This window comes from Hylaeus anthracinus, unplaced genomic scaffold, assembly GCF_026225885.1.
Source record: "Hylaeus anthracinus isolate JK02 unplaced genomic scaffold, UHH_iyHylAnth1.0_haploid 11985, whole genome shotgun sequence".
Taxonomy (NCBI): Eukaryota; Metazoa; Arthropoda; class Insecta; order Hymenoptera; family Colletidae; genus Hylaeus; species Hylaeus anthracinus.
This window is the reverse complement of record NW_026534333.1, coordinates 7,258,986-7,274,067: the sequence shown is the minus strand read 5'-3', so window position 1 is coordinate 7,274,067 and position 15,082 is coordinate 7,258,986. Positions and strand designations below refer to the sequence as shown.

The 15,082-nt window shown below is 43.1% G+C and overlaps 2 protein-coding genes across 5 annotated transcripts in view; one reads left to right on the top strand and one right to left on the bottom strand.

The window, feature by feature from the left end:
* The window catches only part of LOC128887306 (uncharacterized), a 200,799-nt gene that overhangs the window by 31,563 nt on the left and 154,154 nt on the right, over positions 1–15,082 (top strand). Inside the window, exon 1 of one of the 4 annotated variants that reach the window (XM_054143055.1) lies at positions 6,668–9,901. The exons of the other annotated variants lie outside the window; for them this stretch is intronic. The gene's annotated coding sequence lies outside the window, so the exon portion shown is untranslated. Of the gene's footprint in view, positions 1–6,667; positions 9,902–15,082 lie in introns of those variants that run through there. 4 annotated transcript variants of the gene reach the window in all.
* Positions 1–15,082, bottom strand: part of LOC128887290 (transcriptional regulator Myc-A-like) — a 350,744-nt gene that overhangs the window by 252,315 nt on the left and 83,347 nt on the right. The window lies entirely within an intron of this gene.

Here is a 15,082-nt window from a genome sequence, read left to right as displayed (position 1 = left end):
AATGTTCAGCGACTCGAAGCCAAGCATAGCGTGACCGAATGTGTAATTTCGAAAAACGACCTTTCGTAGTCTCGGATGCATTGGCCACTCGCATCGAAATTCCTGCGTAATGGTTGGTCGTACAAAATACAGACTCGAATTCATAATTTCCCTGGAATATCTAATTTAGGTATCAATGTAACGCCATCCACGCGGAGAACGATTAACTCGTACTTAATTACTGGCCGCATCGCTGTTAACCTGTCGGGATAACATGAGAACTCATTTTCCTTCTGTAATGTAGTGCGCGCGTTATCGGATATTACTTCATCAGGGAGTTTTACGCGTTACCAGTTTGGTTAGGGAAAGTTTTATTCTTTTGCGCGTGACTGGATATAACGGTGGAAGAAAATTGGACGTTTATGTAAAGAATGTGTATCTCAGCCTCGTTGGTACGAATACAAGCGTCGCGGTGCTTTCTGTTTACTCTTAAACATTGAAGATGAGAACCAGTTTTTGTTAAATCGTACTTATTAAATATTTCAAGCTCGTAAATACAACGGTCGGTCGAGTTATCAAAAGCTCCGAGAAAGAAAGCTGGTTCTTCGAATACGAAAAAAATCTGAATAACGCGTATCGACATATTACTAAATATTTATTTAGTTTACGCTGTTACTGAGTTTAAGTATCGGTTAAAAACACATATTATATATAATAATGGAACTTCTTATTTAAAATTAGACACTTACGTAACATATCATTAATATTTGATTTCATATAACGCGTAGATGTAGTACAAATACAACAGAAATATTTATCTCTGCCCAAGCAGATGGATCTATGTATCTAAATCGGTGGAGGTTTATTTTGAAAAAAAGTCTACTTCACAATTCATCTTGACCTTAAAATTTAACGTCACCCATAGCGTGCGAGAGTCGAAAATATCTTCGTTTGTTAAAAAAAACTACAATGCCCTTGAACGTTGAAATAAATGTCCTCGAGAAAGAAATTCTTCGCGTGTTACATTTGTCCGTCACGATGTTTCAACTTGTGCCTAGAATAATTTGTCATGTGTTTAAAATTGACAGAATTTAGGTGTACTCTTATTTCGAGTCCATCGCTTTGTATAGAAATGAAAGACAAGATGAGAAAAACATTTTGCTCCCACTAGCTATTTTGGTCCATGCAAGTGGTCAGAATTCAATATTTTCTTTTTGGTGTGAACACGTCATTCGTTTGTATTATTTTTATTAGAACGTATCTCGTTCGATAGAATATATGAAAATAAAACGAATTGACCTTGAAGTTTAAAGTCAAGACATTTCTTCAACGGATCCTGGTCGATGAAATATCAAATAAAAATTATTCTTTGCAACTGTTATTAAATATTTGAACCGATACCTGGTAGAAAATATCGCTCACCGCTACAGTCTGTCGTCGAGTTGATTTGAATAATTCGAAGTATTTAATCGCAGATTTTTCAGATTTTTACTGTATCTGAATAGAGATATAAATTTTCTGTCAACCAACATATTCTTCTTAACGTCGTCGCATTAGTAGAATTATTTTCTGCTTGGGCTCCATGCCATATGAAAGCTGTGTATGCTTGAGAGCGAGTGGGAATATTTTAATAAGAGACTCATTTTCGTCCTCGTGTTCTCCTTGGTTGTTCTCTAAATTTCTGTCGCAGCTTCGTTTCTTTTTTTTTTTTTCTTCCAATAGGAGCTTACGGATACTTGTCAATTTTTCCTTAATAATCAACGATTTTCTTCGAAAACTTCTGGTAACAGGTACGTTGATCATTTTATTTCACTCGACTAAACAGCGAATAAAGTTGCGCGCCACTGGTTTAAACGGCGGTCGGATAGCCAAGGTTCCACCGTACATTAAACAACAATGTCCCCAAATCATTTGCAGAGTCGAAGAATCGCCCTTTTCTCGCAACTGTCTCCGAATCGTTTCATTCCTGGCCATTGAGCATCGTTTCGTACTCGAATACGTCCGTTTCCGCGGCACGATCTATCGATCCGAGTACCCGCAGGACATCGCAGCAACATCGCCTCGCCGAGAAGGACTCTTGGAGTGCACTTGGTCCGTGGATCCCCGTGAACAAGATTTAAAGGGTCCGCGTAAACAAACGGGCCTGCCGTGCTAACCGAAAGCTGCAACATTTTTTTCCTCGACCTCCTCTCTTTCTCTCACTCTTTCTCCCTCCACTCTCGACTAAGTGCCATTATGCTGGTGCAGGCTACACCCTGTACGCGCGCGTAATAAAGCAACGAGGGAGAAACTGAACGAGCGAGAGACAAAGAGAAAGAGAGCGAGCCGTGAGCCCGCGGTGGGCAGACTTCGGGCATTGTGATGCAAATGTGTCTAATCGGCCGAGCCAGCCGACCATATGTCCGTTTGCGCACAACGAGCGCCAGCGTCGCGTTGCAGCGAGATGAACATGCTAAACCTAACCATTAACCATTATTGCGTACTAATGACGATCGTGGCCACGCTTAGTTAAACATATGACGGAACGTCGGCTCCTTGCTTTGGGTCACTGGCAAGCTCCTTCGCCTCCATTTCGGGCACATCGTTTTGGATCAAAAATTCGTGCATCGCAATGACGGTCGTGGCCATGTTTGAGTCCTTTCCTTGATGGCCCGTGCCTCGATCTCGAGTAACATGGTGTTTTAATTCGCGATGGATTGTGAGAACGAAGTTTGCGTGGCAGGTCCTAACGTGGACGCCTGGGTGATTCATTTTTAGATCTCAAACGTTGGCATCAAGACCTGTTTAGACTGAACTTAAATCCATGAAGTATGTTACTCTATAACAGGAGCTTTTGACTGCTTCAATTGAACAATTGGTATTCAATGAGGTGATAAATAATAAACAAGAAACGACATCAATTTCTGGTCCTCTTAATACTTCGTCTCGCAAAAAAATTTAAATAAGCATACCCACGTAATTCAAAATCGAGTAAACGCGCCACCATCGAAAACAGATTACCAAGAGATAATAACGCGTGTAATCCACCATTCGTCACGCTTCCAGGCAGACGGTTTCTTCGATTTCAAAGCTCCCATCCGTCACGATCGCCTCGTCACTTCCTGCGCCACTTGTCGTCGGCCACGAGCTGATATTACCGCTTCATTACCCGATTGTTCCAGCTTGCTGTTTACTTCATTTTTTTTTCTGCACTCGTTCGACGCGGCGAGCGCGAAAGAAAAAGGCGTTGATCGACCAGGAACCGTCAGACCGATTTCCGTTCGCGTTAACGGTTCGCGGACAGCAGTTGGTACGCGAGCAAAGCTTCACGGGCATTACTGTGCCTCGACGTATATTTAGGCCCGATTATTTATGATTACGATTATTCCGGACGGCTTTCGAGCGCTTTATTGAATGTTTAGCATGTGCTGGCCACGCTAATTCTGAACTGAACGTTTATAGCATGAGGGTATCTCCTCCTACGTGCTCTCCTTAGACGAGCTTTTGCTCTGTCGCTAATTCGCCCCGTTCGATCAAATTACTCGTTCGCGAAACAGCCTCACCCTACTCATGGCTGAAGGCCCCTCCCTTCACTGTACCATGGTTTTGCTCCTTTTTTACCCTTCCGCCGACTAATGACGATCGTTAATCCCCCTTCTGAACCGTTTGACCCCTTCTGCCGTCTTCGGGAGATATCTTCCTCGCGATTTTACATGACAATCGTGCCTGGAAATCGGTGACGATAGGAGCAATCAGGGAAAAGTCTCTTCGGTTGGATAAGAAACATAGCAGAGGTGAGTTTATTTCGGTGAGAACATGGCGTTCGGTCTGAATTGCTGCGGATGGTAGAATGATCGCTGAATTAATGCAAAATAAAATAAAATTGAAGTGCTAGTTTCGTAAAGCAAAATTGATTTTTTAATGAGTTATAGTTATGCTTACAGCTACGAGCAGCGATATATCGTTCCTCGGCACTCAAAGGGTTAAGTAACAGAATACCTATCAACAAAGAAAAATCTATTTTTTAACTCAGGAAACAGAGTATCCCCAAACCCAGAATTCGTGCCACTTCGAAGATGATTCGTAAACGAGTTCGTTCGTTTAGCATCGGCGCGGGCGTCCGTGCAGTCCGACCTTGCGATCTAAGAAAAACAATGAGAAGTTTGAGCAGTGCCGCTGGATTGTACATGACGCGAACCGGCAGCTATTTTGGTTCGGAAATGTTTTGCGCTTCGACGTTCAACTCCGCGATGACTTTTGGTCGACGGCGTAGGAGGCCGACCATTTATTCAAAATAATTACTCCGACGATACTCGAAGACGGTAGGTCCGCGTATCTAGGGCACGCCGACGCCGGGTATTTCGGGCGAACAAATGTTTCGCTGCTTCGACTTTAATAAATTAACAAACTTTTGTCCGTCCGGCCGGTCCGTTCGTCCAGTTATTTCCTATAATTACACGGCTCAGGCGTCGGGGGATTCGAAAACGGGAATGGTAATAACTCGTAAGTTAGCCGACGATAAAACGAGCTATCGTGGGTGCAACGCGCAATGAGCATAGCTTTCCGGTTTGCGATTCTTGTCCCTAGAGGAGACCTCAAACACCGCCGGAGAAAATCGCATACGAATGATTTAATTCTCTCTACGTCACGGCATTTGGAGAAACGGTGCATGGAATACCAACGTTTGAATATATTCGCCGTCGTGAAGTTAGCTTTTCGATGCCCTGTGTAGGATAGAGAGAAAGGAAATTTTACTCGAGTGGTATGCTAATGATTCGAGGTTTATAAATTGTTTCTATTATCATTTTTAATCTCTATTGCGCGCGATTATACGCAGAATTATACGTTAAGTTTTGAATTTAAGAAAGAAATTTGTTACTACTTTTAAGAAAACATTTACGAGCTACTCTCACTATCATTCGCGAAAAATTTGCATCGTAGCTTAACTAATCCTTACGTCAGAACGTTCCACGAAGCAACCGTCGACAATTATTGCCAAAGCGAAAAATCGTAAGGCCACGGGCACCGTTCACCCGGGATTGCGGCGTCGGCGTCGGTTCGACGACTTCGGCGACTCGTTTCAAATAATTGCGCCCCGTTATTATAACTCTCGTTACAAAACAGCCAGACGAAACCAGGCGTCTTAGGTGCCGAGACCTTTCGCCCCGGCGATTATTACGATGGTATCGCGTGAAAGGTGTCTTTGCACTCACGGCGTTTTCCACTCGCGAGTCACGTGCTAGGCGAGAGAAAGAGGGCGCGATGGGCGGCGACCACACGAAGAAAAAAGAAGGGACCGCGAACGTCGTATGCTTCATCTTTAAATAGCAGTGGACGTAGTAGACGCGGCGAAATCCATTTCCAAGTAGCTTAGGATGTTCCGTACGGACCACCCACGGTCACGTCTGCCCAGCTATTCGTCTTTTACGCGGAATCGGAGGCTTGCTTAAATCCCGACGCGAATTAGAATTGAATTTTCGCGCTAGCCAAATTGCTCGTCCCTTCGTATTTTCTCCCTTTCGCCATTCCGCGGACGTACGGCTCTGGGATCCGTGACAGCCAGATGGTGTCATACTCAGACCTGAAAATATATACACCTTTGAAAATTTATTATTTGAAATATCGCAAAACAAGGTTTGCATTTAACAAAAATTATAAATTGCACCCACGGAGGAGAGAATAATTCCGTGTCTACATTTCGAGACACTTGACTCCTCCACCTTTTGAAACGTTGACCCTGCGAATCCTCTTCTGTCGTCCCTAGGCAGATATCCTTTTCGCATACAGGATAACGCACCCACTGTCAGGATCGAGTTTCTTTCATTGGAACGTAACACTCGCGAGATAGATGCGTCAAGAATCGATAATACTTCTAGGCGTGAATTACGCGAGTACTATTCAAGGGGAGCGGGATTATTTCTGACGTCATCCATGCGTTTGTTTAATGAACGTTAGCCGCCTCTCCGCGTGCACAAATTGAGAATGGCGAGCGTAGATTGCGTACAAGTTAAAATAGAAGTCGTTCTCAGCGAACGAATGATAAGCAGATCGTGCGCAGACGCGGATTGATGATCTTTTCCTGTATTATATTAACTACTCGCTAATTGCCTATACAACATGCATTTACATGTGCCACATTTATATTTTCATGTGCAAATGTTGATATTCGTTGACGCAGTACCACGTTTTCCCATTCGGTGTCTTGTGTTTACGATGCGGCTTCAAATAAATCAGCATAGTGTTCTCAAGGATAATTAGTCGCAATTTATAATTGTTATTATCGAGTAGTCGTTGGAACTGTGAATAATTAGTTACAGGGAAGTACTGCTGACGATATTTTGTGTCGGAGTAGTAGTAGGAAATTTCCATGGTGTAATAGTTTCAATGGTCTTCAGGTATAACGATACTAATTTCAAACGAGTATCGCTGGAAGGGTAATCGAATTTAGTTCATTTCGATCTAACTTCCAAATTGAAATCTTTTAACCTACAGTGCTCGAATCTCCTGTTTCTGGATATCGAACTTGTTAGAAGGAACGAAGAGGTACCATCCAATGCGATTTATAATTGTCGTTCATCTTACTTTTCCGGTACAATTTTAGCATAATGGACAGAAAGTGTCAGGATTTCTGTGCGTCTGACCTTTTTGACAAGGTAACTTTTACTTGAGAATACTCTTTATTTCTGGTTAATCGCTTGACATCGTCGTAAATAAAATAACATTTTCGTTATTTTTATGATTTTTTATGAATCGCGGAATATTGACATTTTATATGCAGCTCCGCTCTTAAGACAATATTAGATATTCAATCAACGAAGGCTTCCTGGTTGTGTTCAAACGATGACAGAATAATTCTGTCTATAATGAACGCATTTAATTGCGCTTCGATTCTTGGATTCTAGCCAGCTTTAACACTACAATTCTTCAAACTGAAATTGAATTAATTACGTAATAAAGTAGAATGTTTCTATAGAAACCTGTTATGACAGTTCCATGGCAACGTCTGTGTTACAGAAATTAAATAAGAGAAGAAGACAGAGTTTAAAAGTGATAGAGGAGGAAATGCTAAAGAAAAGTTAATAGATACAAAACTTTCAGTCACGTAGTGACTGCTGGTTGCTAGTGCCAATTAAGCGATCACCGGATGCTCGAAACGTGCGATGGACGGTTCGCGAGACGCGACTCGAGCGATGTCAGCGAATCTAGCGTTCACGGCATTGTTAGGGTTCCGAGTAATCAGCAATCATGATTAACCCTTCGCTACACCACTTCTTCAAATCTAATAAAACATACAAAAATTTTCATTTTATGTACCAATCGATTTTTAAACATTTGTTTGAATTTAACGTAAAAGAAACGACATTACTTTCTGGTCCTCCGAATAATAAGGTCCTGCTCTACCATTACTGTAGACTGTGCAGAGTAGGGCCAACGAATATTCGGTAATCGCCAATCATGATCAGCGAATAATCAGACACGATCAGATTACAGATCACCTCCTCACGATTGGAGACGCTAAATACAGTTTGCGATCGCTGATTAATGCAGCCAATTACGAATGATTGTTACTAGTTGGTGTACTTAAAATATAACGAAAAATATTCAGGAGGATCATACAGACTAATCGCACAATATGCAACAAGCCCTAAGAGAAGTTCGCCTAAGGTTATGATCCCAACGCGGAGCGTATCGGTGGCGTGTCTTCGAGGGCATGGACAGCGATTTTCGATGGTCCCGCGATACTTCCTGACGTCATCGCGGCATTTGTTTAATGAGCAGCTACCAGTCACTCCCCACGTCGTCCCTACTCGAACAGAAATCGCGGCCAGAGGGAGACAGCTAGCCGCACACCGTGGAGGGGGCGTAGGGAGAGCGAGAAAGAAAGAGAAGAAGGGGAGAGAGGTAGTATCGTGTCGGACGCTGGACGAGGCGCACGCTCGATGCGAAGCAGCGCGTGTTTTCACGCGTGGAAACCAGGAAGCGGCGTGCACCAGGACACCACGGTCGGTCCTGGACCTCCACTTCGCCCCTGGTCGCAAGCACTTGCTCGTGAGCTGCGCGCCTCTCGGTCCTACGAAGACGTGAACACGTCCGAAAAGTGGTCACCGACCGTGCGTGGTCAGCCACGCGGGACGCGTGAGCGAAACGAAGACGGACGATCGTCGAGCGCGAACGAGCGCCTCCGAGCGACCGCGATCGTCGCTTGGGGTATCCTGCCTCGACTCTGATTGGTCGAATCCTCGAGGAAGTGGTCACCGTCGACGAGGGCTCGGACCACACCGCCACGTGAGTCGAACGTCGGGTCGCCAACCAAGATATCGCGCTTTCCTCGTATTCTGGACCACCGGATCTCTCCACAGCGCAGCCCCATCGCTAGATGAACGTGTTCACCGCTGGCTATCACCTGGAGAACGCGAATCATACAGAAGAATTTCGACCTTTGACGAGTACTGTGTTTTTTTCGGACAGCAAATTGGATGGAAGTTGGATTTGTGTGTACACGGAGGATCGAGGTGGTAGATTGATCACCTTGGATGACGTTTGGATGCTAGGGGTACTTTGCGTCGAGTGATTGCGTGCTTACAGAATTAAGCGATTAGCGGGTTCTTGTGTGAGAATCCTTAAAGTGGTCACCGTTGATCAGGGCTTGGATCACCCTGCCAAATCAAGCGCTGTGTTTCTACTCAAGGTATAACAGTCGCATCGTATTCATAAGCGCTAGGCCTTCTACAAGCAAAACACACGAGAAATCTCCATTTGTGTACACATAGAAACTCACGAAAGGAGCCAGCTGAACCTATACTTGTGTTTATTGACATTCGTGTCTCCAGTGACACGATCTAGTGATCGTACCTCTCGATCGTTGTTCGAACGCTATAGACGCCAGTGAACAATGACTGCTCCCAACGCGTAGCCTGAATAGTTAGGCGTTCCACGCAGCCAGTATCGGAGCAGGAAGCTTCTTGAGCTCGTAGCGTCGAGACCGCAAGACGGATCCGCTTGAACCTGGACGAGAGAGGGAGTATCGATCTACGTCATCTTAGTCATCACGTGGCGATCTTAACCTAGGCCAATGTCTTTACCCCACATGACGATGTAGCTTTCAGTCGGTGTCCTCTAGACGACCGCTTCCCTTCTAAATATAAAACTATCCCTCGACTTGTGAAAGTTTTACCATGGAAACGGAAGGGAATTTCTGGAACCTCGTCGTGGAGCAGCCCGGATTACCCAGCCAAGTTTGGGATCGGTCCTTCGCGAAGCTGACGCTGACAATTCGTTGAACTGTCTTCGTGACGCACTGTCTATCGACGAAAGAGAAAGCTGGTGTCTTACAGTGTTATAAATAGAAGTGCGCAGTGAATAAAACGCCCCCGTAGCTCGGTTCTTTTTTCCAGCAAATCGATACCCTTTCGCGGAACATTGTTTGAGAGGCGATCGGTAACCCGTTCGGGAAAAGATAGACAGCCAGTGGTAAATGTCACGCAAGGAACGCGCAGTGAAACTCGTAGATTAACTTCGATAGCCGCGTTAACGATCGAGCGATGACAGTATTATGACAAACAGCTGCTTATCGATTATCAGAGACCATGTATCGTCGGGAAACGGTAGATTCCTCGGGTATGCCACGCGTATCGAGTGGTTGACGCCGTTTGTGTCTCCAGCTACGAGACCAGTATATATTAATTAGATTAAGACAGATTAACGAGCCAGTGATTGGTTGCTGCATAGAAACTAGGAAGAATTAATCGGGTATTCCAGGTGTGAATATCTATCGATGATCTTTTTATTTAAAGATTCGATGACTCTGTGATCTGTGGTGTCTACAGGAATTTGGAACATTGTGCGAAAAACTAACGATTCACCCTTCGTCGTGAGAGAAGTGTTACAGGTGTTTGAAAATATTCTGCCTCGGCGTGGTTCCGGAACTGCCACTGTTACACTGGTACGTCGTCCCTTTGTTTTCGAGAAAGTAGTATCGAGTTTGTATCTTTAATGGGTATTTTGTGTTCCGAGTGTTGTTTTGGTATGATAAACATTAAGTAGGTCGAATTGAAAACGAACACGTGACTGTCCAGCTAACCCACAGGTGGACTCAGGTGTTGTACAGGTAACCTGTAGGTTTTTTTAGTATGTAGAAATTAACAATATATATATATTGATAGCATGGCCTGTAAAAATTAATTAATCGTATAAGAGTAAGCATTGCGTAGAACTGGTAATTTTGGGTTCAGGTGTAGAATACCTCATCCACTAACAACCATAGTTTAGAAATACTGTTTCGACATGTACAGTAGAATAATTGAATTGGAGAAAAAGGAGCGCTCATTTATTTAACATAGTTATGGCAGCTCTGTCAGTATCCCAACAGTTTAAATTTTCCTGTCAGGATTTTATTATTCGGAATCCTGAATGTAACCAATCAATGAAAATTCAGTAATTTCCAATGAAAATGAAGCTTACGTTATTCTCCATTCGTAACTGTCATCGAACTAGATCGCGTACGACTAGAAATCCATAGCAGAAAATGAAGTCAGGACAAGATTACTGTTCGCTTGATGTAATTGGAGGGAAAGGTATGAGAGCAATGATACGCGTGCACTCCCCAGCACGCCGATCCGGACAGTAGAAAATCCACAATCGCGAACGTAGCAACAGAGTCGGTTGACAGTAATTCATGCATCTTATGATTGATTCGTTCAAACTATAAATTGAAAGCGTTAACGTACCTACATGTTTAATAATAGAGAATAACATATCGCGCGTTTCGCGCTATGCCTTCGGCTAACCCAGACGGATATTTCGAATTCTCGATGTTGGAGAGCAGATAAACTCAATTTAAGACGTCCTTTTTCATTAATCAGGTCTGTTTCAATTTCGCGACCTGCAACTAGTAAACAGTATTTTCATCTCTGGGACGAGAAAATTAATTCACGCTGACGGCTTGATTCTTGCGTTATTTTCGGATTCGTATGACCTGATAACTTTTATTTAAAACGATATCGAGAATATATTCATGTCCAAGTGTATCGTTGAATGGCGAGGATAGTTTTGATTAAATCTGTTGAAATAGTATGGTGTGGTATTCGTTATAATTATTACGTTCTTTCATTGTATGTCAATTGTTTAAACGATTAGGGTTGTTGGTGAAAGTTGGCATCTGTATAATATTATTTTATCCGACAGGCTGAGAACTGTCAAAAGTACTCGTCACTCGCGATGCCACGTTACTCTTCAGAGACTGATGACGTTTACGTGAATTTCACCATTCTAATAACAAAGATTTTTTTCATTTAAGCAACCGAACTCGACAGTGAAACATTTCGTCAAACAAAATCGACATGCTAATCGAGGTAATATTCTTACCTCGTTCGCGAGATGCTAAGTAGATTCGGCCCGTTGGGATTTTATAGTCAGCCTGTACTGATGCGCCAGCTTTGAATGAATAGCTCAAGTACGGTCCGCGGCGTTCGGTTGGTGTTTAGTTGGCGAAACGTCAGCCAGTTTTCGTTGCCAGAAGTCTCCTCGGTACACTAACCATCGTAAAGACCAGTGAACGTAATTCCCGCAATAGTGTAAAAATAAAACAAACATCCAGATAACCGAACGTCCGCGGCGGATCTCCGTTTGCACGACGGGGCAATCGTGGCCGATGGTCGGTTCCAAAATGCTCGTCGACACGAAGCGCTAATCGCGGCTCTGCCCCGTAAACGGTCGAGTTAATGACAGGCAGGAAACAGCGTTTAATTAAAGTACGCACTTCCGGTAGGAACGTTTTCACGAGACCGCGTCCCAGCTCCGACAACAGTCGAACCGTCGTGCATTGCGTAATTCCGAATCGGAGATAAAGGAACGAATTATCGCGGACCGAGCGGTGTTCCCACGTTTTCCTTTTGGCGTTTGATCCGATCGAGAGCGTCTTGCGGGACGTATTCCGTTTGAGATCCCAGTGGAACGCTTGAAACTCTCTTGCGACGTCGCTGGAGAAAGATTGTTTTCAAGATAAACTACTTTTGGAATTTTTAAATCAATTAAATTGTGCGTAATCGTAGAATTATAAAGTGTTGGAAAGAAATGTCGAATATTAATATTGTTTCGGAGGGATAGTAACTATAGTAGCAATTTAAGATCTACGTCTATGAGAATATGATTAAGAATTGATGGAATATAATATTCATTCGTTTCGACCTTACTTTTAGGTATTCCTCTATAAATATTGATCTATACAAAGAATTATACTGCAAGGAATAGAATAAAAGAATTCTTTCTTTGTATTCGTTAATATTTACTGAAGGGAGCCAGAAAGTAAGATCGAAACGTCCAGATGAAATGCATTAATATGCTTGTTCCATCGCATGCATTTGAATTTCCATAAAAGAAAACGAACTTGAGAATTCTTTACATAAACCAACAGAACGTGACAATACGAGCTTTGGCACTTGTGTGATTAATGAATGACTCCCCCCCCCCCCCCTCTTAGTCGCTCGATAAATATTTCGAGCGTCGTTAAATTGGTTACTGCAAACGAGTAGCAATCGACAGGGTCGCGAGGTGGGATCGTTGCTTTGAAGAAACGTGATCCAACGTTCTGGCAAAAACGGCTGAACTCGCCGCGCCGAAAGTCACGGCGGAGAGAAAGCGATTCCTATGGGTCGCAACCAACGGAAGAGCAGGTCTGCTCTTCGATGTAAATGATTTTATCGCTGACAAGGAGACCAAGTGAAGCGTAACACACAAATGAAAGCGCGTGGATAATTGGGGAATCGAAAAATGACTTGAATCTTTAAGACCTCGAGAGATTTGTTCCAAATTTCTAACGTGAATCAAACACTTTTTCGATTTTCTAAATAACCGTCCAGTTAAATTGAAGTTGTATCGCTTCAAGTGTTCCCAATCTAAGTATTACAGATACCAAAAATTATTCCATAGTTTGCGTTTTATGCGTGACCGATTCGTGTGGGAAAGGCAACGCCGCCGTTTTCGGCGCGCGGAAACGTTTCATTGTGAACCGTCACAATGTACCAGATCCCGTGGAAACGTTTCACAATTAACGACCGTATCGTTTACGCAGTGAAATCGACTTCGAAACAAACGTTTTTGTCCCCAAATCTGTTATTGCGTTTACGTGACAACACGGCGCGGGGTGAACGAACTGAACGGCTCTCGAGGATGTTTAAAATTCTATCGAATTAGTATAATAGTTGTGTCACTGCTTTCTCATTTGCGCGAGGCTCGGACTTCTCGATTTATCGATGATTTCACGCCTTTGTTATATGCACGTATGTTAAATAAAGCATTTTCTTATGCTAAGTCGCGACAGGCTTTGGGAAAACTGATACAGTGCGTTCTCTGTTAATGTTCTCTTATAATATAGGTACCCTCTATTAAAGAAATTTCTTGAAATTAAACGTTAGGTTTGATGTTTCCAAGTGTATGAACTTTCAGAATTTCGATTTTATTTATTCGTAGGTGCAATTGATAGGCAAAGCTAGAGTGGGTAAAGTGGAGCATGCTGTATTTTCTACAGAAATCCTGAGAGGATGAAACGCATACGGCAGTTTCTGTCAACAACCGCCGAACGTCTGAGAAACGAGCGCAACTGTTCGCTGGAAGATTTTTCCGCATAGGGGGCGGTAAATTTCAAACTTGTTGGCAACAAGTGTTTCCCCGTGTTACACGATTGCACGGCTTAAGTTTCAGCCGCGGACGTACCAAATTTCCGCAACACCTGTTGCGAAACATTTCGAATTTGCCAGCTAGCGAACTTTCCTGTGTCTCGAGGCTCGGCTTAATTTCGTGAGATTATTATTATTATTTCCTTCGCATCGTCGTTGCCTCGTCGTCTCTATTTTTAAATATTATTGCCAGGTCCCCACCCCCTCTGTTCTCAAATTCCAGTCCTCTCTATCCTCTGCTCCGCATTATTCACCAGCCACTTATTTTTTATTAGCATTCAAAACGCCTTCGTCGCTGTTAAACTCAAAGAAACTGACGAAACAAACTCTTCGAGGATCGATTCTATTCGAATTGAATAACCAATCTTCCCCGGTACTCTAATTCGGGATCGTCTTTTAATTTGCAGCTGATTTATGCTAAACGTTTGCCTGCGATTCATCAGCGCTTCGACAGGCTGTCCTTCGCGCACGGCAAATGACGCAGATCATGACTAACGAAGCGGCTTGTTCACGATATTCTGTAATCGTCTGCTCGTCAATTAACACCGTGCCGAACGCGAGGCTTCATTACGCCACCTTTAAATTATGCACGCATATAAAAGAGTCGGAAACACCGAGCCACCGATGAACTACGTGACTAATTCTTTTTCTGGAATCCTAAACCGTGTCATCCGTGCTTCGTGCCCGCGGCCTCGCTCCGGAATGCTCGAGACGTTCGAACATTTTCTTCTCGGCGAACACGATTATTTCGGACGACTTTCTTTTCAATAACCAACAGTCGCTTTCGAGGTGTTAAACGATGATAAGGGGTTAGCTCGATTAAGTAATTCGTTTAGAAAAATTGTCGATAAAATGTCGTAAGTACTTCATTTTGGTAATGTAATAATTTTGATGATCTAGAGAAGCGAGATATTCTAAAACAGACGCTTGCTTAATACTAAAAAATTGATCTTTCAATTTGATTGATACGATAATTGGCCAGCGATTAGTAGATGAATATTCGAAGAAAATGTTGCTCTACGAGACACGGAAGAATCGTATAAAGCTTGCTAGAATATTAATAAGCTTGTAATCGACGGTAGCGCGTCGAAGAGAAAAGAGAAGGACGCATCTGTCACCGATGTGATGGGAGTAGAAACATCAGAGCTTCGACCGAAGATGATTCATTCTCGAAAAATCTCCGAATCGCCGACTACAACGCATACAAATTGCCTATAAACGTGTTATTAAATTCACACCACGCGGAATACTAAATTAAAGGCCGAGAATAAGTCATAGAACGTCACATTTTGAAAACATCCCGAGGTTTCATAATGGAATTATCGATACTCCAGAATACGCTAGGCAAAGCGTTCCTGTATAATAGAAACTTAAAGTACGCATGTATTTGATAAAGTGTTACGCAACTTTCATAAATGTGTTTGCGCTTTGCAAATTGACGAATAGTAAAC